This window comes from Ovis canadensis, chromosome 1 (assembly GCF_042477335.2).
Source record: "Ovis canadensis isolate MfBH-ARS-UI-01 breed Bighorn chromosome 1, ARS-UI_OviCan_v2, whole genome shotgun sequence".
In the NCBI taxonomy this organism is placed as follows: Eukaryota; Metazoa; Chordata; class Mammalia; order Artiodactyla; family Bovidae; genus Ovis; species Ovis canadensis.
Genome location: NC_091245.1, coordinates 29,504,129 through 29,528,651, shown reverse-complemented (window position 1 = coordinate 29,528,651; position 24,523 = coordinate 29,504,129). Strand labels below are relative to the sequence as shown.

At 53.4% G+C, this 24,523-nt stretch overlaps 1 protein-coding gene across 4 annotated transcripts in view; it reads left to right on the top strand.

Annotated features, from left to right (window-relative positions):
* Positions 1-24,523, top strand: part of SSBP3 (single stranded DNA binding protein 3) — a 164,635-nt gene that overhangs the window by 85,517 nt on the left and 54,595 nt on the right. The window lies entirely within an intron of this gene.

Here is a 24,523-nt window from a genome sequence, read left to right as displayed (position 1 = left end):
CTGCTTCTCCACGGAGTTTGTGCTACATGGTATGTCCTCAGGAAAGCTTTTTTGGGTGTGTCACACACGTTGTGTTGGTGTGGTTTGTCATGATGTGGTCACGCACCCCACCCTCACCAGAGAACCAAGTGATCCTGTTGCCCCTTGGAGACTGGGTCTAGGGTTACATGTTGGGCCGGGTGCTCTTTTCCTTCTCTTTGAGAACTCCTGGGAAGAGCCCTCAAATAGGGGAAATTTGGGTGCTGGCCCTAACTCTGCTCCTTATTAACTGGCTGGCAAGGCCTCTCCCACCCCACATATTCCATCTTGGCCCCTCTGGTACCTTCCAAGCCTAGAAAGTGAAAATCCCAGAGTTCATGCTTGCCTGCTGCCCTGAGTTTCAGGGAAACTTAGTTATCTTGACCCTAAGGAGCATCCGCTTAAGACCTCTGCACAGAGGCAGTGGGCAGCCTGCAGCCATGGGGGAAGGGGGCAATCTGGACCTTCGCTCTTTTGCACAGGACCCCAGGGGACTTGACTTTGGCCGTCAGAAACCAGCACACAGCAGGCTTTGGTGTGGTCATCTCCCCCACCCCCAACCTCTTCCTGGCTGGGGAGCAGGGAAGCCTTGAGTCAGGAGAGAACTGTGCAACCTACAGACCATGCAGGCAGGAGGGAGGGTCACAGGACCCTGCTCCCAGCTGCCTTCCATTGTCTGACCGGCAATGACCGCAGCCCCCACCCCCAGGTCCTCTTTTTGAGAATAAACATATCAACAGGATTGATTACCCGATTGGCCCCTGGGCAGCTGGCTCTGGCCTGCATCTGGAGCCGATTTCTCTGCTGTCACACACCCATTGTCTTGGATTGTTCACTTCCACAAATCAGAGGTTGGCTTCACTGCCCTCACCCTACCACGACCCCCAGATGCTTGTTTGTCGGTCGAATGAACACTTCCTGCTCAATGAAGGGGAAAAAAAAGCCTGAAGCACACGTGGGCAGCCCTCAGTCCCTACTCTGTTCTGTTGTAGACAGGATGTTCCCATCCCAGCCCCTCCCTGGCCTCCGCCCGCTCTGGGCCTGCCTTTCCAAAGTGGATTCAGAGTGGAGGAGATGTTTCCAGGAAGCTGGGCTGTCAACCCCTCTCCTCCCAACAGAAGGGACACCCAGAGGCTTCAGCTGTACACTGTCCCCAAGTGGGACCAGCCAGTCATGAGCCCTGGCACCCCGGGCATGGGGGTTGGTCTGGTCTGAACGCTGGGCTCAGGATCTGTGATGTCATGATGGGACAGCCTAGGGGCACAGGGACGGTCATCTCTTGGTTTGCTTGGGGTGGGGTCTGTGAAGGGGTGAATGGAAAGGGTTCTCAGGTTCTCTGTGAAATCCTGCCTGTTCTTCCAGGCGCACCGCGAGCTTCACCCTCCTTGGAAAAGGAAGCCCCCTCTGACCACTTGCCCCAAACACTCTCCCTTTCCTTTGAAATACTGCAAAGTTCAGAGCTGGCGGTGTGTGCCGAAGCCCTTTTTCCTGTGGGCTGCCGCTTTGTTGCACAAGAATGAGGAAGGCCGATTGGCCAGTGAGAGCTAGAGAGAAGCAGTTGGTTTAGGCTAAGACAGATGTGTCCAGAGCCTCCACCAGCGGCGGGGGGAGGTCTGGCTGCTGTAGGTGTGAGGCTGCAGAACCTGGGCTGTGGGAGCATGACACCAGGGCTGTGTTTGTGCCCCTGTTGCTTTCTCATAGTGACAGTAACTTGGCCCGTTCTCTAGCTGCCTGTGTGTGCACCAGACACGGGAGTAGGGGTGGAGGTGGCCTAGGAAGGGTTCAAGGCAGTTGGGCTGCTTTCCACAGCCCACTGATTTGTAGCTCCCTCCCTGAGCAATTGTGGTGATGGTGGGTATGACACGGCGGTCACGTCTTAGTCTTGTGGCTATGTGTCTGGCTCGTGTGTTCCTGATGAAAGTTCTTCAGAGTAGCCTCAATTTGGGGCTCGTGTTGGTACGGTCCTTAGAGTTTTCCAAGCCCTCGGCCTCTCCTGTCCTTCATGAGCCCCACAACAGCCCCACAGATTAGGCAGGGTGCTTATCTTCCTTCACTTGGCCCCTACGCCCCCCAGGGCCTGGGAATCCAGTAGGGGTTGGACCCAGCTTTGCCCTCCAGGTTCTCCACACCACCTTGCTGCTTTCTGGCTATTGTTCATAAGCAGAGCTCGTTCCCAGCTCAGCCCTTCCCACCCCTTCGCGTGAATATTTCCAGCCTAAGAGGACCTTGGTTCTCACTCAGAGCTGTTGGTGGGTTTCTGCCTTGAGCCCGGGCTGCCCAGGGCCAGGCTGTCCCTCTGCTGCCCCCTTCTGGGGTGGCCCGTTCTCTCCCTGTGCCTGTCCCCTCCTTGCTTTCCCGGCAGAGTCTCGGCCTTGGTGTTGTCACTAGTCACTAGTAGTTGTTGGGGGAAATAGACCCTAGCACATGTGACTTGGGAGACCTGTGAAGCTGCTCGAGGCCCTGGAGAGATGAGGGTGGGGACCTGGCTCCTTCTAGCTGCCATCAGCACTCAGTGCAGAGACCCAGACTCACAGGCAGACAGGCTCACCTTGCCCTGCCTGTCACACGTTACAGGCATTTCAGTTGTCTGACGGACTAGCCAGTGAAAACACCGTTAAGGGGAGGAATGCTCCTCTTCCCAGGAGAGGAACAGGCTGGACCCGATACCCGGCCTTCCTTCCGACTCCCATCAGGGATGCTGCCCGCTCCAGGCCCGCTTTTCCACTTAGCTCTTGTTCTCCCCGAGGTCTGGACTAGTACTTTGTAGATGGCATCAGGGAACCACTTACCCCAATTAAAACAGCCAGAGTGGGGTGGGAGGAAATGGGCTGGAGTGTACTGGGACTGTGTTAGCTAATGCAAGGAGTGCTTTTTAAAAGGCAGGTAGAAAACTTTTTTTCTCTTTGTAGATTAATTAAAGCCCCCTCTTCAGATGAACCTCTGGAAGGTGTGTCAATGGGCCCTGTTTTCCTGTGGATACCCAACTCTGTGCAAACTAACCCCCCTCCACCAGAAAAAAACCTCCATACTCTCAATGCCTTTTGAATTTTCTGTGAAAGGTGACCAAGTGTTTTTTAAAAGAGCTCCCCCTCTGTGATAAATGCCAGGTAGTGACTGAGCCTGCAGCCCCCCGGGGAGCGTGAAGAAAGCCGGGCTGAGCATTGAAGAATGGGCGGAGAGAGGGTAGAAGGCTGGCCGTACCTCCCCGAAGTCCCCGTGGCCTGCTGGCAGCAGCAGGCACAGAGCTGGGCATCTTGTCAGAGCCGGGCAGATGGCGTTCACCTGCTCGGGACGCACTCCCTCGTGCTGGGGCCCTTGGAGTTGCCGGGATAATAACAGACAGCTGCCAGCTCCGGGCCGAGGTCTGCGGGCATTCAAAGGCTTGGAAGTGTGCGGGGAGAAGAAGCCGCCCTCGCTCGCTCGCTCAGGGCCTCCCCTCCCACCTCGGCTCGCCTTTTGTTTTGAGATTTGTGCCCCCCTCCCTCCTGCACCAACATCCGAGCAACAAGAGCGTTTTAATAGAGGACAGTTCTGTTTTGGAAATGACAAGAAAGCGCCTCGTCGAGTGTGACCTGGCCTCTCCTTTGTCCGGCCTACCCTGCTTTGTGTGCGCCTGCAATGGGTTTTGTTCCAAGGGGCAAAGGAGTTGGACATGGATTTGGTGTGTTCCTGGGGTTTTCTTTCTGTTTCTTTTTCTTGGCAGCGGCTAAAGCTTTGGGTTATGTCTGAGCACAGGGCATTTGGGGATCTGGGGATTTTCGGGACCACTCCAGGGTCTTTGAGTGACCGTGTGGTGTCAGAAACAGTGAGCAGCAGAAAAGGCAACTTTGCCTCTGCCTGGCGTTTTCTCAGCCCATTGTGTACATGTGGAAGGGACAGATAATTTCTCAGAGTGCGATGGGCCTCGCATCCTAGTAGGGACATTTCCCAAGGTATCAATGAAACTCAAGGCTGACTGTTTTGAGAACCAGCTTCATTTCCTTTCTCTATCTGTAGAAAAAGGGTGCTGGTGCTTCCCTGGTTATCTGGTTACCACATCGTGGCTAAAGTCTGTGCAGGCCAGTGTTGAGTCCCTCTGGCCTGTCTCAGCAGCAGCATCTGCTCTCATTAGGTTACTTGCAAAAAAATGTGTCTTGTGTGGAGGCAGCTCAGTTTGATGGGGTCTGGTAGAAATTTTATAACCTCCCTCTATATAGAACTCATGCCTCACTTGTTCAGGCCAAGCTTGGGAGGCAGGTTTGCTCAGCAAAGTAGAGTGTCAATAAGATGAGGAAGTCTATTTGATGGTCCTACGCTGCTGGAAGTTGGCATGCTTCATGGGCTTAGATGCCCTGTGTGTGCCTCGTCCAGCCCATCAGAGGGTGGTATAACTTTGTTACAGTGGTAATCAGACCAGCTTTTTATCTCTTATCCCTAATCATTCCAAACCAGTGGGATTTTTCGATACAGCCACTGGCAGAGATTGCCTTTTCCTTAGGGGGAATGGCCATTTTTCAGCTGTGCCACACAGCTTATGGGGTCTTAGTTCCCCCACCAGGGATTGAACCTGGGCCCCATGAATGAAAGCATGGAGTCCAAACCACTGGCCTGCCAGGAAATTCCCTTTCTTTGGCATTATTAATTTTCAGAGCAGACCTACCAGTGAATTCCTGCCCTTCTGATCAGTGGCCTGTCCTGCTCTTCTGTTGTTTTAACTGCTGATGAGCAGCTCTGGGGAGGGAGGAGATGTGCTTTAAAATATTGCTTAGCTTATTCTATACACACCAGCGATACAGAGATAAATGAAGGCAGGGTCTCTGTCCTCAAGGAGCCCACCAAGGAGACAAACCACACTGAACACAGTACGGTGGGGTGGGACCCAGGCAGGGTCCCAGCCAGGCTGCATTGGGCGTGGAGGACGGGGAAGACTGGTTGGTTCTGTAGGGCTGAGGAGATGCAGGGAGAGTATAAAAGTTGGTCGAAGAGGTGATGACTTAGGAGTGGAGAGTGGGTATTTGCTGGACAGCCAGGAGGGTGGGGAAGCAATTATCCTCAAAGGAGGCAGTGTGCCCTCAGGTTCTAGGGCCGAAAAAGCAGGAGGAGAAGGATGTGATGGGGGTGTAGGGTGCCCCGAGTTAGCGGGGCCAGTGTGGCCTCTTGAAACCTGAATTTCTCTCCTCCTGGGGGCTGTGGGGACAGGGAGCGGCTGGAATCCTATCTGAGTCTTCATTGTTTCACCATTAGAGGCCTCAGGTTGAGTGTCAAGGTCAGTAATGGTGGTGGGCCGCAGTGGAAGAGCCTGTGGGTGTCAGCTAAATACCAGCTCTGCCAGCAACCGCTATGTGACCCTCGGTAAGCTAAGCCTCAGTTTACCGCACTGTGGAATGGATCTTCTAAAGTATTTACATCTTGGGGTTGGTGTGAGAAGTGCTCGGCACGTGGAAGCACCCAGTAACAGGGCACCATGGTTATCATCTATGTAACGAAACTCCCAGCAACTGTTCTTATGCAGTGTCAGGGGGCTGGCCTCACTCTGCCCTGCCCCTGTCTTTCCCATTCATCTCAGGGATCACCCAGGCTCGGGGTGAACCTGGTCAGTGAGGCCTCACTGTGGCCATGGCACTTTCCCTCTGTTACACAGTCTGGTTTCAAATAACCTGATGTTTGCCGATAATGAGCTGGGTGTCTTGGCCTGAAACTCTATGCCTGTTTGGACCTGTAGCTTTCCCCGGGTCCTCCAGTGGATTCGCCGGTGACACATGGCCGGCACCAGGCTAGAGCTTATCACACGCCCAGGTGTGCTTTATCATGTTCCTCCCATTCTCTCCCTGAGCTCTGCCTCCTTGGGGAGGCTCCTGGGGTTCCGTGCAGGCAAGACTTAGTCCAGCCCTGGGAGGGCTTCCCATCCAGTAGAAGGAATAAGAAAGGAACCCAGGAGCTGCCGACCTGGATAGTAGGGGGAGTCTGGGAAGGGCTCCTGAGGAACATGGCATTTCCATGGGACCCTGAGGTTAGGGAGTTTGCACACATGAGAAAAATGGAAGGGTATCTTGGTGGAAGATGAGATATAAATAGATGAAAGAGAGGAAACAGCTATCAGGCAAGAGTGACTGGCCTTGGGACAAAACTGGCAGAGAAGGGGCTTCCTGGGCAGTTCATAGGTTAAGATTTCAGTGCAGGAGGCGCAGGTTTGATCCCTGGTTAGGGAACTAAGATCTCACATGCCACATGGTGCAGGCCAAAAAAGAAAAGGATAAAGCTGGAAGAGAAAAGTCTGCTAGATGGAAAACCAGATAGTAATGACCCTCTTTGAGCCTTGAAACCAAGTGAGAGTTTCCTTCTACCTATGGCCCATCCTTCATAAAAACATCCAAACTTGAGTCCTCTTGCTGCTTCTCTGTGACTCCCAATTGCCCAGCCTGCAAAGGAAGCCAGTGGCTTCCAGCTTGAAGCTTTTTTTATGTGTCCAGGAACATTCCGAGGGTAAAGCGTCTGCCTGCAATGCAAGAGACCCAGGTTCGATCCCTGGGTTGGGAAGATCCCCTGGAGAAGGAAATGGCAACCCACTCCAGTACTCTTGCCTGGAAAATCCCATGGACAGAGGAACCTGGCGGGCTTATAGTCCATGAGGTTGCAAAGAGTCGGACACGACTGAGCAACTTCACTTTCACTTTTAGGAACATTCCATGGACCCGTGACTGCTCACCAAAGTAACTTTCTGCTCTCCTAACTGGATCTAATTTGCTGTTCCTCGGCCATGACATCTGATAATAGGAAATTTACTATTTATTGAATGTCTCTCATGTGCTGCCTGCCGTGTTAGGCAGGTGCTGTGACCCCGTTGACTAGGGAAGGGAGGCACTGGGGAACCAGTGACATTGGCAAGGGAAGGGCTTGGGTCTGTGCTGGGTAATTCACATCTCCTGAATCTCTTGATTCCTCATAAGGACCTTGGGGAGTAAGGTAGCAGTTTCCCTCTTACCCAGTTAACAGCCTGACGTCTCTCAGCGTGCAGATGTAATCAGAACTGGGATTTGTTACCTCTAGCCGTGCACCCCGTGCTGCACCTCCCGCTAGACGTGCTTGGCCCAGACTTCTGTCTCTTGCGGTGCATGTACTGGCTTGCGAGTGCTCCTCTGAGAGTGACACCAGGTCCCAGGCATCCTCGCCCCTGCATAGGGGTGGTGGTATGGGTTTTTCTGTATCAGCCTCTCTTCAGTTGTTATAGCGGATCAAGGCTCATCTCAGCAGAGGACAGCTCAGCCTTCAGTCCAGGCCCAGGGCTTGTTCTGATGTGTGAGGACCAGTCTGTTCTCTGAGAGCGTCCCCAAAGCTCAGCTTTCAACCTTGCACCAACAGTATTCTCTATTAGTAGAACGTCCTGGGGACTGTCTCCAGCGACCCCTCTGGGACTCTGCTCTTCTGCCTCTGCCTCTGCCTCTGGCTGCCTGCTATTCACACGGCCTCTGCACAGACTGACCTTCCGCGTGGAATGACCTGGCTTTCTGAAGCACCACCCCCACAAACACCTGCTGAACTCTTTTCCCACCTTGCTTCCTAAGCCCTCATACAGCCCTTTTCCTCGGAAAGGCCTCTTCAGCTCCCCTATGTGACAATAGCTAGCCCTGGGCCCACATGTCTGGTGCCCATTTGGAATGTGTGTTTCTTGCTCCTCAGAGGAAACCTACTCTGGAACTCTCTAATTTCTCCTAACTCAGGAAATTGAGGCACTGCTGCTGGTTTCTGGAAGGCAAGTGGGTGGGTGACTGGTTCAAGGTCCCTGAAGTCGGGTGGAGTCATTGTTCCTGGCTCCCAGCTCCACACAGCAGTTTTACTGCCTGTTGTTACCAGAAGCCGCAGGTCAGAGCCCTCCCCACTTTCCATGCCTTCTGTCACCTGGCTCCTGCACACCTGACCACGCCCTCGCCTGGTTATATTCAGATCTCAGCCCTGCCTGGGCATCCTGTGCAGGCTCAGGGCTGCCCCCTCCCTCCTCGGCTGCCCTTTCCAGGCTTCCCCTTGCCTGAGATGCCATCTTCTTTCTCCTTTGCTCTTGTCTACATCGTCATTCGTGGAGCAAACGTCTTGGAGGCAGTGCTGTCTGATAGGAATGCAGTGGGAGCCAGACATGTCATCTTAAATGTTCTGGTAGGCACATGAAAAAGGCATAAAGAAACAGGTAAAGTTAAATTTAAGAATATACTTGATTTGCTCATACAAATGCATGTCTGAAATACTGTCATTTTAAGACGTAATCAGTGTACTTTCTTCTCACACCGAGTCTGTGAGATCTAGTCCGTATTTTACACATCTCAGTTTGAATTGCCTGTGCTGCAAGTACTCAGCACCCTTTGCAGCTGGGGCTTCCGTGTTAGACCTGTGGGTGTGGGGAGTTAAGAGCACGAGGTCTGTAGAGGGGTGGACTTGTTTTATGTTGTCTCTGGACTGCCATCTTATTAGCATGTGGCCTTGGGGAGGTGATGTCCCCTGTCTGAGCTGGTTATCTGCAGAAGCGTGCATCCTCCCCTCATGGGCTTGTCGGAAGAACTGAATGAGTGGCTCACGCAAGGACTCAGCACAGCTTCCAGCACAGAGCATCGGTCGTCGTTTATATTGAAGCTGTGACTCCTTGAGTGACTACCAGGGGCTGGCTTGGTGCCAGGACCTACCCCCCAGCCCCTGGGCTGACCTTCAAGGTAGTCCACCTCGTAGGCCCTGCCTACACAAGGGCCATGAGGGGCAGGGAGATGGGCCTGCGTGGGACAGGAGCTTTGGCAGGAGCACAGAGGAGGGAGTGGTAATCAGGAGAGGCTTCCTGGTGGAGTCGCGCCCCCCGCCCCCGCCCCGCCTCAAGCTCACCTTGGGTCCCTCGGCCTCCAGAGCCCTCTGTGGCAGCACTGGTGCCCCTGTGACTCCCGTCTGCTAACTCTTTGTCCTGTGTAATTAGTGCGGTGTGCCTCCCTCTTGTCTCTAATTGTGTTGTACAGCATGTACTTTATTATATCAGGGTATAATACCGTGAGGCTGGCAGTTATCTTGTTCACTAATTGTTTCGTGTGTCTGTCTCGTCTGCCCCGCCAGATTACCCGCTCCTTCTGAGCAGCCAGCGCTGTCTCCGTAGCTTTTTGTTCCCCCAGCCAGGGAGGGCTGGGATGGCCCAGGTTCGAGTCCTGCATCCCCCACACTGATTTGGTCTGGCTGCAGACAAGTCACTCTCCTTCCTCTAATGAACAAGCAGGGTGACACAGGGACATTTAAGCCCCATTCTGCCCTAACATCCTCTGATTCAGTGGATTTCTCTCCATAGGTTGAGCTTCAGTGTGCCCAAGGTGGTGCACGGTCCTTCTTGGCCTAACAAGTAAATACAGAGCATCCGTGAAGTGCCAGCTGTTGGGAAGATCCTGGTGAATGAGAAGATTTCTACCCTCAGGGTGCTTACAGTTTAGAGAAGGGAACGGATTTAAAGGAGTAAAACTGTCAATATTGTATTTAATCAGACTTGTGATCTGCATTCATTTAGTGGATCTGAATACGTTGTGTGCAGCCTTGCCTTGTACTAAGCACTGGAGGGATGCCCTCACGCTTACCAGGTGGAGGGGAACACAGACACCCTCATGGGAAGATGTCGTCATGCACGTGGGGAGGGGTTGGGGCCCCTGCAGGGGGGTGTTGACATCTCCTGCCCAGCGTCCTCTCAGAATCCAGAGAGCGAAGTACAGAGTTGGAACCCCCTTCCCTCCCGTGCTGCGCGGTGAGGCTGGGGTGGGAACCCCTTTCCCTCCCATGCTGCACGGTGAGGCTGGCTGGGGTGGGACCCCCGTCCCTCCCGTGCTGTGCGGTGAGGCTGGGGTGTTTGTGCTGCTGCCTGGCATATATGATTTGGGGGAGGACACTAAACACAAAGCAGAGGAAGGTGCTGCCCGCGGGCGCCTGGGAGCAGGGGGCGGCCCGCGAGCACGCTGCTGGGGCACCCTTTATCATCGCAACACTGCGGCAGAGGCCCCGGAACCCGGGGTGCTCACGGGCGGGGGATGCCGGCTTCCCATCTGCTCGGCTCTGAATGGATTAGTTCTGTTTGGGTTGGAGCTTACCGTTGCGTGTGTTTTTCATCCCCCTCCCATTTGTCCTCTCTCCCTGGCCTGAGCGCCCGCTCAGAGCGGCGAGGGTCCTGGCGCGGGCAGGGAGAATTGTGAAGTGGCCATTATTCAAGCAAGAAAGGGAATAATTGGAGTTTGCGTTCTTCTGGGCTTCTATGGAAACTCGGCTGGGGCTGGGGGTGGGTGGGGGTGAGGCCTCAGGAGAGCGAGAAGGTGGGTGTCACTGTAGAAACTGGGGTATAGCATGGTATGTGTGTGCGTGACCCCGCCTGATGTGGGGTGCCCCTTAGCTGAGTTGGTGCTGGGAAACCACAGTTGATCTGGACTGGTGGTGGTGGTTCTCACAGATGGGGCGTCTGAGCGGCTCCGATTCATACCAGAGGATTCTGGTGAGGCTTCTGTCGCAAGCCACTGTTGGCAGGGAATGGGTATTACGGGCTGTGTGATGTGGGAAAGGATTCCGTGTGGGCCTGCTGCTGACCTCACCAAGCGCCCTCTGTCTGAGCCTGTTTTCCTAGTCTATCTAAAGTGGGGGTGGTGATTGCTATCATGCAGGCTTGCTGAGGGGCAGAAGGTACGTGTGTAGGAGAGCTGGTGCCACCCGGCGGACACGGGAAGTGTGCAGTAGAGCCTAGGAGGACCCAGGTCTTCATGACACTCCGGGAACACTGGGTTGCTGGGGCGTTGGGAATGCCCATGGACCCTGCTGGATTTCTTATTGGGCTCAGGGAGCTTTTGCAGGTAAAGCAGGTTTGCGGGGAACCAGCACTGGCTTTATACGTCCTCTTTGAAATAGAAAGTCCGTCTCTCCCATCGGTGGTCCCTCAGTCTCCACTGGGAGCCCTGCTGTGGAATGGATGTTTGGGGAGAGAGGGGTTGGGGGAGGCAGGGGAAGCGACCGCAGTCTTGGCCTTTCAGAGTCCACATTCTAGCTTAGAATCAGAATTTCACACATGTGGAACAATTAGAGAAAAATAACAGATGGTGTCTGATCAGATGTCAGCGCCCCAGACGGCCCCACCCCCCAGCCGAAATAATCCTCCTTTCTCTGGGATCCCGGAGCCGGGCGCAGGCCTGTGCGGAACCCTGGGCTGCGCTGGTGTGTAATTGGTCGTTAGTGCCATTAGTTGTGCAATAGCGCATGTCTGTTGAGTGCTCCACATGCTGGGTCCTCTCCTCAGTCCTTGCTTCTGTGTTGGTCCAGCAAACACTCAGGGCACTTGAGCCAGCCGTCTCCCCTCAGGACCTCCAGGCTGGCCTGTGCGTCCCCTGTTGCTGGGCTCCGGAGCCCTCGGGCGGCTCTTCTTGTGCTGCCTCTAGGCCTCTCTGACGCCCCACTTTCTTGGATGCTTGGTCCTGGTGGCCGTCTCCTGAGTTGGGTCTTGCTGTAGGAGCTTTTGGCTTACCTAGAGGATGAAGATGAAGAGCCTAGCCAGCCACAGTCCAGTGCTGCTGACCAGTGGTGTGATGTCGACACTCCCCTATCCTTCCTGAGCCTCCCTTTTCTTGACTTTAAAAAGCTGGGATTGGAGTAAGCAGTGTTTCTGGTGTTGGTTCTGAGACTTCAAGTTTCTTTTGGAAGTTGTGTTAGCCTGAAAATGCCTTTGGTGTGCTGGACCTTTAGCTGGGCCTGGGGGTGCCTCATAGACCATTTGCCTTCTAGAATCTGATGGTCTAGTGAGAAAAATGGATGTAAGCAGATGCTCATGGTGCTGCAAAGGGTCCCATCACTGGATATCCCAAGAGAAGGCCCTCCTGGCTCGACCCAGAGGGCTTCCTGCATGCGGTGGCTTTTTCATGTGGGTCCCCAAGAGAAAAAAATAGGCGGAAGATGGTGACTGAAAAGGGAGTGTGACGAGCACTGCAGAGTAGGGGCTCCCTGGCGATACAGTGTTTAAGTCTCCATACTTCCAGTGCAGGGGGCACAGGTTTGAACCTGGTCGAAGAACTAAGATCCCACGTGCTGCGTGACACCCCCCCCCCCCCCGCAAAAAAAAAAAGTAGAGAGCATTCCAGGGCAAGGGAAGAGCCTGTATAAACACTTGGAAGCTTGAAAGACTTGCCATGTTCAGGAAGGAGGGCCTGTGGAGGTGGAGCTGAGACTGAAGGGCCCAGGGCATCGTGCAGCCTGGAGCAAAGTCCTCTTGGGTTGTGAGGCTGCCCATGAGGTCTGCTTGGGGACAGGAAGAAGGACAAGAGAACGAGGAGAGCAGATCCACGAACAAGGAGGCTGGCACACTGGTCCAGGAGCAAGTCCAGTGGAGCGATGGGGAAGACATGATCTGGGTGTTGTGTGGAAGCTGGGACTTAGCCTGGCCTATTGAGACCTGACACAATTGGGAGGATTGCCTGACCCCCTTGACTGTCACACATTTTCCTAGTAATTTGGTGCCTTTGCTTAGGGGTGATTTGCCTCAGCCTGGATTTATTGAGGATACTGGCCGGGGGAGGGGGAACCCACCTCTATCCAAATTATCCAGAGAGTGAAAGCATGGTGGCATGTGGAGCGCTCTGACCTGGTCCTGGGCGTGTCTGTCTCTTTCTGTGAGCCTTCATTTCCCTTTGGTGAAGATGGCAGGGGCGGGGGAGGCATAGGACCGGTGCCTGCAGTGTGCTAGCCCGCCCCCATGACTGCCGCCTTTGTTTCAGGGGTTGGAGGATCACGCAGGGCAGGGTGGCTCATTCTTGGCAAGTGGAGTGGAAAATGCCAGTGTCTTAAAGCTAGTCCCAGAGGGGTGGGGATGGGTGTGTGTGTACTCGGCTGGGTGTGCCCCCGAGCATCTCCCTTGGACAGGGCATCTGTGCTCGCCCAGCCTGGAGACTGCATGGAGTTCCTTTCCTTCTAAGATCTCATCTCATCTTCCTATTAAACATTAATGATAAGTGATCACTAACCCTCAGGAGGACCGAACCCCCCATACGTTGGGCAGATATTGCCTGTGTGTGTGGTCTCCATGCATGTCCTTGACCCAGCGTGGCACCTACAACAGAGCAAAGCGTGTGTGTGTGTGTGTGTGTGTTTTGTAGTTGCTACTTTGGAGACACTGCAGAATTTCTCATCACTGCCAAGTTACTTCCTCGAGATATATTTAGATAGTGCGAGATGAGCGAGAAGTGGGCGACGTGTATTTGCACAGGGATGTTTGCACACGTTGACCGTGGTGTTTTTGGAGCCGATGTCCACGAGCTGGCTCCTTGCTCAGCCCCTGTCACACTCTCGTCGGGGAAGGGCTGTGAGTAGCTTCTCTCGGGGATGGGGTGGGTGGGGAAAGCAGGGGTGGCAGGACAAGTCTTCCGCGGCCCTCTGCCTTCTCCCTCCCATTGAGAATGAAGTCAGGGATGAGGGCTTCAGGAAGAGTTCGAGGAGGCAGCTGGGAAGCCCACACTCTGCCCAGAGGGGTTGCTGTCTCCTGCTGTGGGGTGGACACTGTTATTGCACCCTGATAAGATGGATATAATTACTTGGTTGTTTATCTTTATTGGAAGTCATGGAGACTGTGTTGGCTCCCCAGGATGGGTGGGCAGGTCTGGCCCTGCACCCCTGCTCTAAGCACTTTCTCCCACTTCCTTCCTTCCTGCCCTCCTTTGCAGTGTGCCCCTCTCCTCTGAGTCTGAGTGTGTGCCATCCATATGGCAGCGTGGCGTGATAGGGCCTAGAGTGGTCTGACTGCAGCCAGGGGGCCTCGGGTCCAGAGCGGTCTTCTCTGGCCTCCCCAGACCTAATCAGCTTACAGTGGGGCAGGGCAGCGCTCTTCTGTTATTAAATTCAGAGCCGTGGTCTGCATGATGGAGGCAGCTTTAATGAGATTAGAAAGCTTAACCGAGAGGCCAATTAAATCTGGGCCCGTACCTGTTTGGGCGGCTGTCTAAGCCCCGACCTGCATCCGGAGGCTTTCTACAGGCCTCCTGGGAGCCTGGCTGGGGAGGGTGAGGGGTAAAAGACGCCTGCCCCTCTAACCACCCCTGGACCTGGGGCTGCTCAGGGCAGAGGCAGAACCCAGGAGGAGTTTTCTGGGACATCTGATCCTGGAGTTCCCCAAAAACTGGATCCCTACAGGCTTTCTGCAGCCTAGGGAGGGTGGTGACTGGGTGGCTGGCAGAACCCCCAGGTGACTCTGATGTGCAGCGAGGTTTGGGAACCAAGCATTGAATCCACCCGTTGTTTTTTTTTTTAATAGACAGGGGAAAGGGACTCATGGGGCAGCCTGCCAGGGCCTGACTGCCAGCCCCGTGCCTGTATCCCTGTAGTGCCCTCCTTCCTTCCAAGCCCCTTGGGTTGTCAGGGAGCAGGGGATGCAGTTGCTCTTCCGTTCACGCCCAGTTTTCTATTTGTTCCTTCAAACTCCTGTGTCAGGCAGGCCAGGCAAAGAACGGAGACTTCCCATTTCGCAGATGGGCAAGTTAAGGTTGAAGAGACCTGCCTCACACTGGCACCATCACTGGAAGGCCTGTTTGTAAGATTAGTCTTTCCCTTCCATGACTGGGGTCTTCCTTTTGGTTCCCACTGGAGGGGATGCAGTGTGTTGGTGTGTGATGACGACCCAGCCAGGAAGAACTGCGACCTTGTAAAGACACTTAACCATCGTGGTCTTCATTGGCAAGGTGGGTCAGATACGGAACAAAGGAGCAGGCTATCGAGAGGGCTAAGTGAGACCAGCTTCCTTTCCATGTCTGGACAATGTGTGGTGGGTTATTTCTGTTCCTGGAATGCGGAACCAGCAAGCTTTGGGGGACAGTGATGGGAGGGCTGAGAGGCTCTACAGGTGACCAGTGCCCCACCTAGTCCACACAGGGCATGGGACTTCCTTGGTGGATAAAAAGTGGAGAGAAGGGTTTAGAAGGAGTCTCCATTCACCAAAGTAATTATTGACCACCTGATTGTAAGCTGAGCACTGTTTCTGGGGGACGCAGAAACCTTACTTTCATAAACTCTGGGAAGCAAGGCAAAGTTATTGCCATTTTCTAGATAAGACTGCCTAGGGATGATGTCTTGGAAGACTCAGGTCTCAGACCTTTCCTGCCCTCACCCTAGGATTGTGAGGCTGCGGCTAGGTCTGTTAGCAGAGAAGCTGGGGGACTCCTTCCTGTCCTAAGGTTCTAGGTTCGGGTTTTCTGGAGGCCTGTGGATTACCTGAAGCTGATTTAAAAAACTCCTATCTGCAGTGGAGAAAACCAGGCCACAGCCTCAAATGCAATTAGATAAAAATAAAAGAAAACCAGACTGCTTTAGACCAGATTTGCAGCAGAGTGGGGAGTTTGGTCATCATCCTTCAAGGATGGTCCGGTGATATCTATGTGGCTTACACATTTCAAGCTAGGAATACAACTAAGATTCAAAATCAGGTCTTTTCCAAGGTTTCCATGTTTCTCTTCTCCAATGATTGCTTGAGAAGAGGAACATGGAGACTCTGGGAAGATAAGGCCCCTCTTTGTCCCTTTTGACATTTGGATTTATAAGAGTATGTTCTGTTCTTTAAAGTTACATCTTTATAAAGGAGAAAAATGAAAAACATTTCCCAGAAAAGCCAGGCCTAGCTTTGTCCAAAAGCTGTCTTACAGCCCCCAGTCATTCAGTGATTTCTGATTATTGGACATAGTTAATATTTGGATTCTACTTTTTGGAACCAGTGGTCCTGCAGGGAGATAGCTTTGTCCATATGATAAGGCCAGGTAGAAAGTGTTGTAGGGATTACAGAGTTTTACGTTGACTTGGAAGAGGAAAAAAGTCATCCTGCCCAGTGCCCAGGGCAACCTGAGGGATGGATGGGTAGAGGGACTAGAATGGCAGAAGCCAGCAGGGAGGTGGGCATCCTGGGTGGAGGGATGGCTTGTGCAGAGGCTGGGGACCAGCATGTGCTTCTCAAGGTTGAAACTGGGTGTCCATGAAAAGAGGGAGGGGAGAATGGGTGGAGGAGATGAGCTCCCAGCCCTTCCGTTATCTCCTTGTTTGCATTAACTCATGCCAGCTCCAGGAAGCTGTTGTCTTATATCGGTCATGCCAGCTCCAGGAAGCTGTTGTCTTATATCGGTCATGCCAGCTCCAGGAAGCTGTTGTGTTATATTGGTCGGGGCATGGGGCGGGGGAGCATCTCAAGATGGGAGTGAACTGCCTGCCTCTGAATTAGCCAGGGAGCTGGGGAGCCCAAGCTCCTCCCCTCAGTCCTGCTCTGTCTGCGTTACCGTGGCAGCCCTTGGGTAGGAGTTTATTGGAACGCCTAACATTCCATCTCAGCCATCTCAGCCCTTGTTGAGAGGGTTGCAGGTAGAAGCAGGTATCTTCTAAAATTGAGTTCTAGCTCATGAACCTACTCAGGGCCTTCCATGCTTGCTCTGTGCTGGGAAGCAGGGACATAAGAGGTGGGCATAGGTGGATGAGTAGGAGTTCTATAGGTAGATAAAGGGATATAGGCAGATACAGGGAAGGTGGCAGGGGAGCTTGTTGAGCAGAGAGAGTTAAAGTAGCACGAACAGTGTCCTGGGGGGCCTGAGACTTGCTTGTTGAAGGGCTGGAGCTGTTCTCAGGACATGGTAGACAGAACAGGGGTATGACCAGAGGTTCCTGCAGGCTCAGAGAGCCTGGTCATTGCCCACCCTCCCCTTTTTCTCAGCATCTTATCTTTCTCTTCTCTCTGCCTCTCTCAAGTTCTTTCAAGTCAAGTAAGGAGTTGAATCAGGGAGAAAGAGGAGGATGCATTCTGACTGAGTGAGTTCAAGGCTTACTCTGGGCCATGTCTCTTGATTCCAAGAGACATGTCTTTTTTTAAATCTATGATTTGGAGGGTCCAGCTGCAAAGGGCAGTTGTCAGATTGGCAGTGGATTCCTCCATCTATGGGGTACATTTTCTGGGGCACAGGAAGGCATCTTAGGGGGAGACCTCTGCCTTGATGTCTTTGTCAGCTTCTGCCCAGGCTCAGGAGCACCGCCCCCCACCTCTGCCTGTCCTCAAGCCCTGGAGGTAGTAGGCATGTTCTCTGGCCCCTCTAAGAAGCTTATGGAAAAAGTTGCTCCTTGGGCCAGCGGAGCAGACATCTACCTGCATGGAGGCTGAGAACCAGAGCGTTCAACCTGTCTTGAGAGTGAACAGCAGACTCTGCTTTGGAAATGAAAGGGAGGCTCGACCACCAGGGCTGGAAGAGGCAACTAGGTCTTAGCAACTCATAAAGACTCCTCAACTCATACATGATCCTTTCACTGCACCCAGCCCCCTGGCCCCGGGCTTGACTTCCGTCCAGTTGGGAATGAGACACAGTAGCAGTTTAACTCTAGAGACTACCTCACTCTCTTGCATTTTTTTGTCTGTCTTGGAACTAAAGATGCTTTGTCTAGATGTTAGCTTAAGCTGTCTCCACAGCTGTCTTGGGAGAGGAGGTGTAACCATGATCTCATTTTGCTGACCTGACCGTTGACTCCAGAAGAGGCCACCCAAGTCATCTACCAGGAGGGCGGAGCCGCATCGTTGCCCAGGTTTTCTGAACACCCAAAGCTTGGATTTCACAGGCAGAGGAAACAGCCTGTTCTAAGATGTGTGTGGGCCTAGTGGGGTGTGCGTGCGTGTGTGTGTGGCGGAGGTGCTGTGTTTCGAGGGGAGAGGGTAATTGTATGAGTTAGCTAGTCTTGCAGTTTGACCTTGTAGACATGGTGACTATTCTTGATAAGCAGAATTTCTGCAAGAACTTTATTCATCCAAAAAATATTTACTGAGCCAGCACCTTCTCTATGCGGTGCACACCATTCCTGCCCCCATCCCTGTGAAGGCAGCTGGCTAATTTAATAAGAAATTAACTGTCAGATGTGACAAGTGCTGTGATGAGGAACACACGGAAGATGAAGAGGTTTTGCCCAGGAGGAGAGAGTGAACGAGAAGTTCCAGAGAGATGGACCAGCCTCCGCAGAGGGATAGTTGGGCATGTTCATCAAGTAGATTTGGGTGAAAGAAAGGCCTTGTAAGCCAGAGAGTACTAAACATATGTAATAATAATAGATTATTCCTTCTCTGATAGACTTAAAGAATCTAATTTGTTGAACCCTGATGAAGGTCCTTCATCAGAAAAGACCTTCCTTTGTACTTTCAATACCATATGGATTGATGGGGAGAGTAGGGGTGGACCACTGGGAAGTCCCTTGGATGGGTCAAAAGTCTAAGTAGATAAGGTCCTCTGGTCCCTCGGAAGCCTTTGACCAATCAGGTCATCTCTGGTTCTTCCAGGCTGGGCTCCTGGCCCCGTCCCACTAGCAGGTTTCTTACTAGGATCCTAAAGGCCGAGTGTGTCCTTGGGTGCTCCGGAACCACTGTGGCAGGATGCTAACAAGAAAGCCCTGCTTGTGTGCCTGGTAGACCCCCAGCAGCATCTGTGGGCCTCTTTGTGATGACCTCCAAAGGGCAGCCCTGCCTAGCCCTGCAATGGCTCTGGCAAGACCTCAACAGGCTGTGGAACAAGCTTGCAGACTGGGCTGTGTCAAGGACTGAAGCAGCCTGGGTCTCAGTCCATGCCTGACCTACGTCTTCAGCCCCTCCACATGACTCTTGGGGCAAACTGAATAGCCTGCCACCCTGAGAGGGCCTCCTGCATGCCCGCCAGAGTGGGCCCTGTTCTAGAATGCTGCCAGGCAGTGAGGGATGTGGTGTGTCTTTGAGGGGCTTATTGTTGTGATCACAGAATTTGAGTCAACCAGACTGGCTGAGTTTGGTTCCTTAGGGACACTGGCTACCAGAGCTGTTACCGTTCCCGCCTCAGAGATGCAGACAGACATGTGCACACACAGACTTGCCCAGAATCTGTGACCTCGTGAATCCTCTTGTCGAGGGTGTTAATGTTTCTGTAAAATGACTGTCCTAGTCCCCTCATCTCAACACCGCTCCCTGAGTCTGCTCAGCACCCCGGGGCCTGGGAGCAGGGTGAAACCTGGGACCTTTTCTACAGCCCCATCCAGTGCAGCAGACCTTTGTTGTGTACCTACTGGGTGCCTGATCTAGTTCTGGGAAGGCTTCCTGAACCTGCTGCATTTAGGCTTGAAGGACAGGTGGGGCAGCAGGGGAAGCCTCAGGGAGGGCTCACTCCCAGCAACTGGAGTCTTCCCAAGAGGAAGGATCCCTAGTTGACAGCAGCATCTCAGGGGGTCAAGGCACTGGGTGGAGGCAGAAGGGACTGAATTCTGCCCACTCTGGACCCTACTGTTTTGTAAACGAGGCCCCCAGGCAGGGAGGAGGTCGTCCTGTTCTCAGTCACCTAGTTAGTTTTTTGGAGGTTGTCATTGAGGCTGAGCTGCAGTACCTCTTTGTGTTACCTAAAGAATTTGGTCGAGGGGAAGGAATGTGGACTCTGAAGTCAGGTAGACCTGGGTTCAGGTCCCAGGGTGCTGCTTCCCGGCCTGTGGAACTGTAACATAGAGATGCTAATGCCACCCACCCCCCTGGGGCTTTTTGAGGGGATTGGAGATAAGTAAGAAAGGGCCAGGCATTAGGAGGCACCTGTCTTGTCATCTGTTGCTGTCCTGTCATTCCTGTGGGCAGCACAGGCAGAGGGGGAGGTGTGGCCAGAGCGTGCTGTCTCCCCTGGCCGGAGCCCTCTGCCTGATGTCATGCCTCGTCCCTGTGTCCTGGAGGGCCCAGCCGTGGGCCCAGCTACTGGTGACCTCACCTGGCAGATGCCCAGGAGCCCTCAAGACGAGCTTCTCCACCTTCTGTCTGTATCTTGGGCAGCACGACACGTGTGCTGGAGCAGGCTGACACCTGGGCTTCAGCAGGAGAGCCAGCAGTGCAAGCCCCCCGTCTGACAGCTGGGCGTGGAGGGCTGTCCGAGTGGACAGCAGTGGATTCTAAGTGCCCGGCTGCTCATGGCGTTGTTTGGTTCAATTTCCTTTGCGTTGTGACCTACATCATTCCTTATTTGCTAAACCCTCTGAGCAGGCAGCAGTAATAAATCAATTAATGACTCCGATGAATCGTTTAATGGCTGACAAAATAACAGCAAGGCCAACAGCTTGCATCTCTCCAGCGGTACCCAAGGACTCTGGTCGACCAGGGTGGGGGACGAAACAGAGACTGTTAGCTAAATGAGCGCAATTAATACGCGCTCTAAAGGCTTAGGCGGCATCTGTTCGTGCAGCCCATGCGCCTGCATTCCTGGCTCCTTCGTTTGCACCCCCTCCCCAGCCTGGTGTAAACTTCCCCGCTTGGATGTCAGGGGACCTGGATGAGATTTTCAGGCTGTGCACCTTATCCTGTATGACGAGCTGAGCTGAGGGAAGGTGACTGTCCCCCCTGAATCTGGTGCCAGTGAGCAAAGTGTGTGCCCCCTTTCTTGAAAGGTGTTCTGAGGGTCATCCCTTTCATGATTTCTCTTAAACTTAAAAAAACGGAAGTTTCTAAAGTGGGTGGGTTTTTGTTCTGTGCACACCTCAGTCCTGGCAGGATTAAGTTGTCATTGGAACTGAGCGTGTGTGCAGGCCCATGCCAGGGAATTTTCCACTTTGCAGAAGCAACTGCCAGTGTTCTTGTTAAGAAACTCTCACTGGCCTACTATGACATGTTTGCGGTTGTAAGAGGCTCCTTTAAGACAGTGGATGTGGGTGTGTGTGTGTGTGTGTGTGTGTGTGTGTGTGTGTGTGTGTGTTTTGCTAATGGTGTAAACCAGGGTCTGAAGCTCATCTCTCTTTAAGAAGAAAATCAGCGTTGTACAAACAGCGTGCTGTTGATCCACTCCACGCTGTTCATTTGCAGGGGGCACGTCTCGCCTTTAATCTCCCTTGTCTCACGTGTACATGCCTAGGACCCATGCCCTCTGCTGTGCGGCTCAGCTGGGGAGATGTTTGCACATGGGGAAGGGCACCCTGGCTGGCATCTACAGTATAACCAGGTATTAATTACATGGGGCTCCACCTCTTACCCAGATGATGCCCTTTGATCCAGTTCATGGAAGAAGCGAGTGCTTCCTGGGTTGGATGGGCAGGGCCTGGTGGGATGGTGGCCACGAGCTTCTCAGCACAGAGAAGCCAGTTGCTCTTCTTCTTGAAAATGATCTGACTGGGGTGCCTTTCTTTGACTTTTTTTTTTTTTTTAAAAAACGAGAGAGGCCACTCCTCAGAAGACTGGGTTCTGCCCCACCAAGGATGCTGTCTTCTGCTGGCCCCCACCCTTCCCACGCCCCGGCCTGCCCTGTGTTCATAGAATCATACAAAGCAAACTCGCGTGTCTTCCACCTGGTGCTGTGTTGCTGGCTCAGGAGTTTGAGTCCCTTATCTGAGGAGTCATATTTGGGTTCCCCATACCCCTGTTGAGGGTAGAGGCCTCCCTGTAATAGATGATGAAGGGCTCAGGAAGGTAAAGTGAGGTGCCCTTGTACCCCAGCTGCTGGAGAACAGAGGGGCTGGGCGTAGAGCCCGGACCTCTTTACCCTCTGGCAACATCTTTAAATGTCAGTTTCAAAGCTTCGACTGGAGAAGCCAGAACATAGCCAGAAGGTCTGGGCTTGACTTCCAGTTCTGCTTGTTCCGAGCTGAATGACCTTGGATGAGTCCCTGAGCCCCTGTTTTCTCATCTGTAGTCCCTGCCCAGTTGTCCAGGAGGATGGGGAGAGAAGCTGGTTGAGCTGTGCCTAGGTTAGCTGGTGAGCTGGGTGGGCAGCCTCCTCCCCCTTCTGGGGGAGGGGACATGGATAAGCCCCATGCCCACCCCGTCAGCGAGATGGAGTGGCTGGGGAGGGCAGAGGCCTGACGGGATTTATGCTCTGAAGGAGAAGCTGTCAGAAGGCCTGGTTCCAGGGGAGGGCTAAGATGACAGCAGTAATCTCTCACCTCCCTATCACCTCCTGCATCTCCGAGGCTTGCTGTCCTTTAAGGCCCTGGCTTGAGTGCCACCTCTTCCATAAAGCCTCCCTGATCCCCCTAATCCCCACCTCACGGCGCCCGCCCAGAGCACCTTCCCGCATCCCTCAGTTCTCTTGTGGAGACTTCATTTCATCCCCTGGACCTCAGGGGCAGAGCTGAGCCTCTGTCATCTCCCACCCCAGCAGGCACAGCACAGCATCCCTGGCGGCCTGGGAGCCAGCGTTTGCTGAACACGTGGCCGTGTAGAAAGTGCTCCTAACCTTCTTAAGCTCCCCGCCTGCCTTGTTTCTCCTCTTCCCAGGGTAATTTACCAGTTCGATCCAACAGACTCTTCAGCGAGATCTTACATTCCTACACACAGGCACACACGAGCATGCATGCACCCGAAGTGGAGGCCAGCTCAGTGAAATACTTGCCGGAAGGAGCAGTTAGAAGGCCAGTCTACTCTGGGAAGAGGAAAGCATGTGGATGGTCTCAGACGTAGAGAATGCCTTGTGCTTACCTTATGTTACTATGATCTGTTGTTTCTTTTCATAAGCAACAAAAACCCAGAGCTCTCCTTTGTAGGGACTGGTGGCAGGGCGGAGAGGGGTGCATTATTTAGGTTTCTTGGACCGAAATCAGAGGTGGAGGAACAGAGAGACTGAAGTTAGAACACTTAGGATAATGCACTTCTCTGGGCCTGATTTCTTACCAGTAAACAGCAGTGACACCTTCGCAGGGATGTTGAGAAGTAAATTGTACCCCCTTCCCTCTCCCCAGGGCTCTGGGATCAGGATAAAAAGGCATTTGCTACTCTCTGCCTGCTCTCTCTGCATTCCTGCATCCATCCTCACTTTTCAGGAGATAGAAATGAGATGGGGATGTTAGGGAAGAAGCTCTGGTGTCAAGACAGCCTTCACCTGCGCCTGACGGCCTGACCATGTGAGCTGGGGCTTTTGTCGCCCTTTCTCAGTTTGTGTGGCCGAGAGCTCAGTGTGATGTCCGCTTGGTTCACTGTAGCAACAGGATCTCAGCCACCTCACTTGGAACTGAGCAGAGGCCTGAGGGGCAAGAAGGCTCACCCGAGTCACACAGCAGGTGGTTTATAGCCGGCCCTGGAACCCCGATCCCAGGACCCTCCATCTGGGGCTCCTCTGTCTCCTAATAATCCCCAGGAAATGCCAGGTCGTGCTGGATAATGTAGCTCCCCCCTTTTTAGAGGGGAGGCTGAGGCAGTCCCCATGGCTCTGTCGTGGCCAAGCAGAGACGAAACACACACCCTCTGATCCTGAGTGCGCTCGCACCCTGTCCCCGCTGAGCCACCCCGAGGTGACGTGGCCCACCACTCCCAGAGGCTCTCCACTCTGATGCTCGGATCTGGAGAAGCTTTCGGCAGCTCAGAGCATCTGCCCCTCGACCCAGGGCCATCCCTCAGTGGCGACGGGCGAGCACGTCCGTTCCTCCCTGCACGTGACGGCCCCCTGGCCGTTTGGAGGCAGGGATCCTGTGTTGCTCACTCCCCTGTGTCATCCAAACCTATTTTTAACGCCAGCCGTTTCTGTCTCTTCACATAGCAACAGCTCTGTGTGTTTTTCCAAGCTGCAGAATTAGAACCTCTGTTCCCAAATGGATTCTCTTCTGTGGTCTGCACATAAAACCGAGAGGCCGCTTCCTGTACCTTCCGCTTTTGCCACCCCGCTTCTCTCTGTCTTGGCCTTTCTGTTTGGGTGATAAGATTCTCTCCATTCCCTTAGCTATAGCCTCAGTCTGTTGATGCTACTAAAATTCCCTCTAGGAAATTTGGGGAAGAAAAGCAGCGACATTACATTGCCAACAAAGGTCCGTCTAGTCAAGGCTATGGTTTTTCCAGTAGTTATGTATGGATGTGAGAGCTGGACTATAAAGAAAGCTGAGCACCAAAAAATTGATGCTTTTCAACTGTGGTGTTGGAGAAGACTCTTGAGAGTCCCTTGGACTGCAAGGAGATCCAACCAGTCCATCCTAAAGGAAATCAGTCCCAAATATTCATTGGAAGGACTGAAGCTGGAGCTGAAACTCCAATACTTTGGCCACCTGATGGGAAGAACTGACTCATTGGAAAAGACCCTGATGCTGCGAAAGATGGAAGGTGGGAGGAGAAGGGGACGACAGAGAATGAGATGGTTGGATGGCATCACTGACTCAATGGACAGGGAGGCCTGGCATGCTGCAGTCCATGGGGTTGCAAAGAGTTGGACATGACTGAGCAACTGAACTGAACTGAGGAAGCTTGGCCCAGAGGGTCCCGGGTCACTCCTATATTTTGCAGAGAATGTTGTATTTTGAATTGTGATTTCTGTATTTTGCACAGAATGTTGAACTCTCTGACCTGATGACACCTGTTTAAACATACCTCCCTCCCCGGAACATGAACTCCTCTCACAGGCCTTCATTTCTCAGAGCTGGAGTGCCCCTGTCCCCCCCAAATGTCCTCCGCTGCCGAGCTGTGAGCACACCGCCATACACCACATGCCCCTGGTGTCCTGGGTGCTTGGCCACGCGGCCTGTGTTGAGTTTCAGTCAAGGAAGGCTGTACTTGGTGGTTTCACATGTGGGCCCCGTGCTGCTACACGCCTGAGTA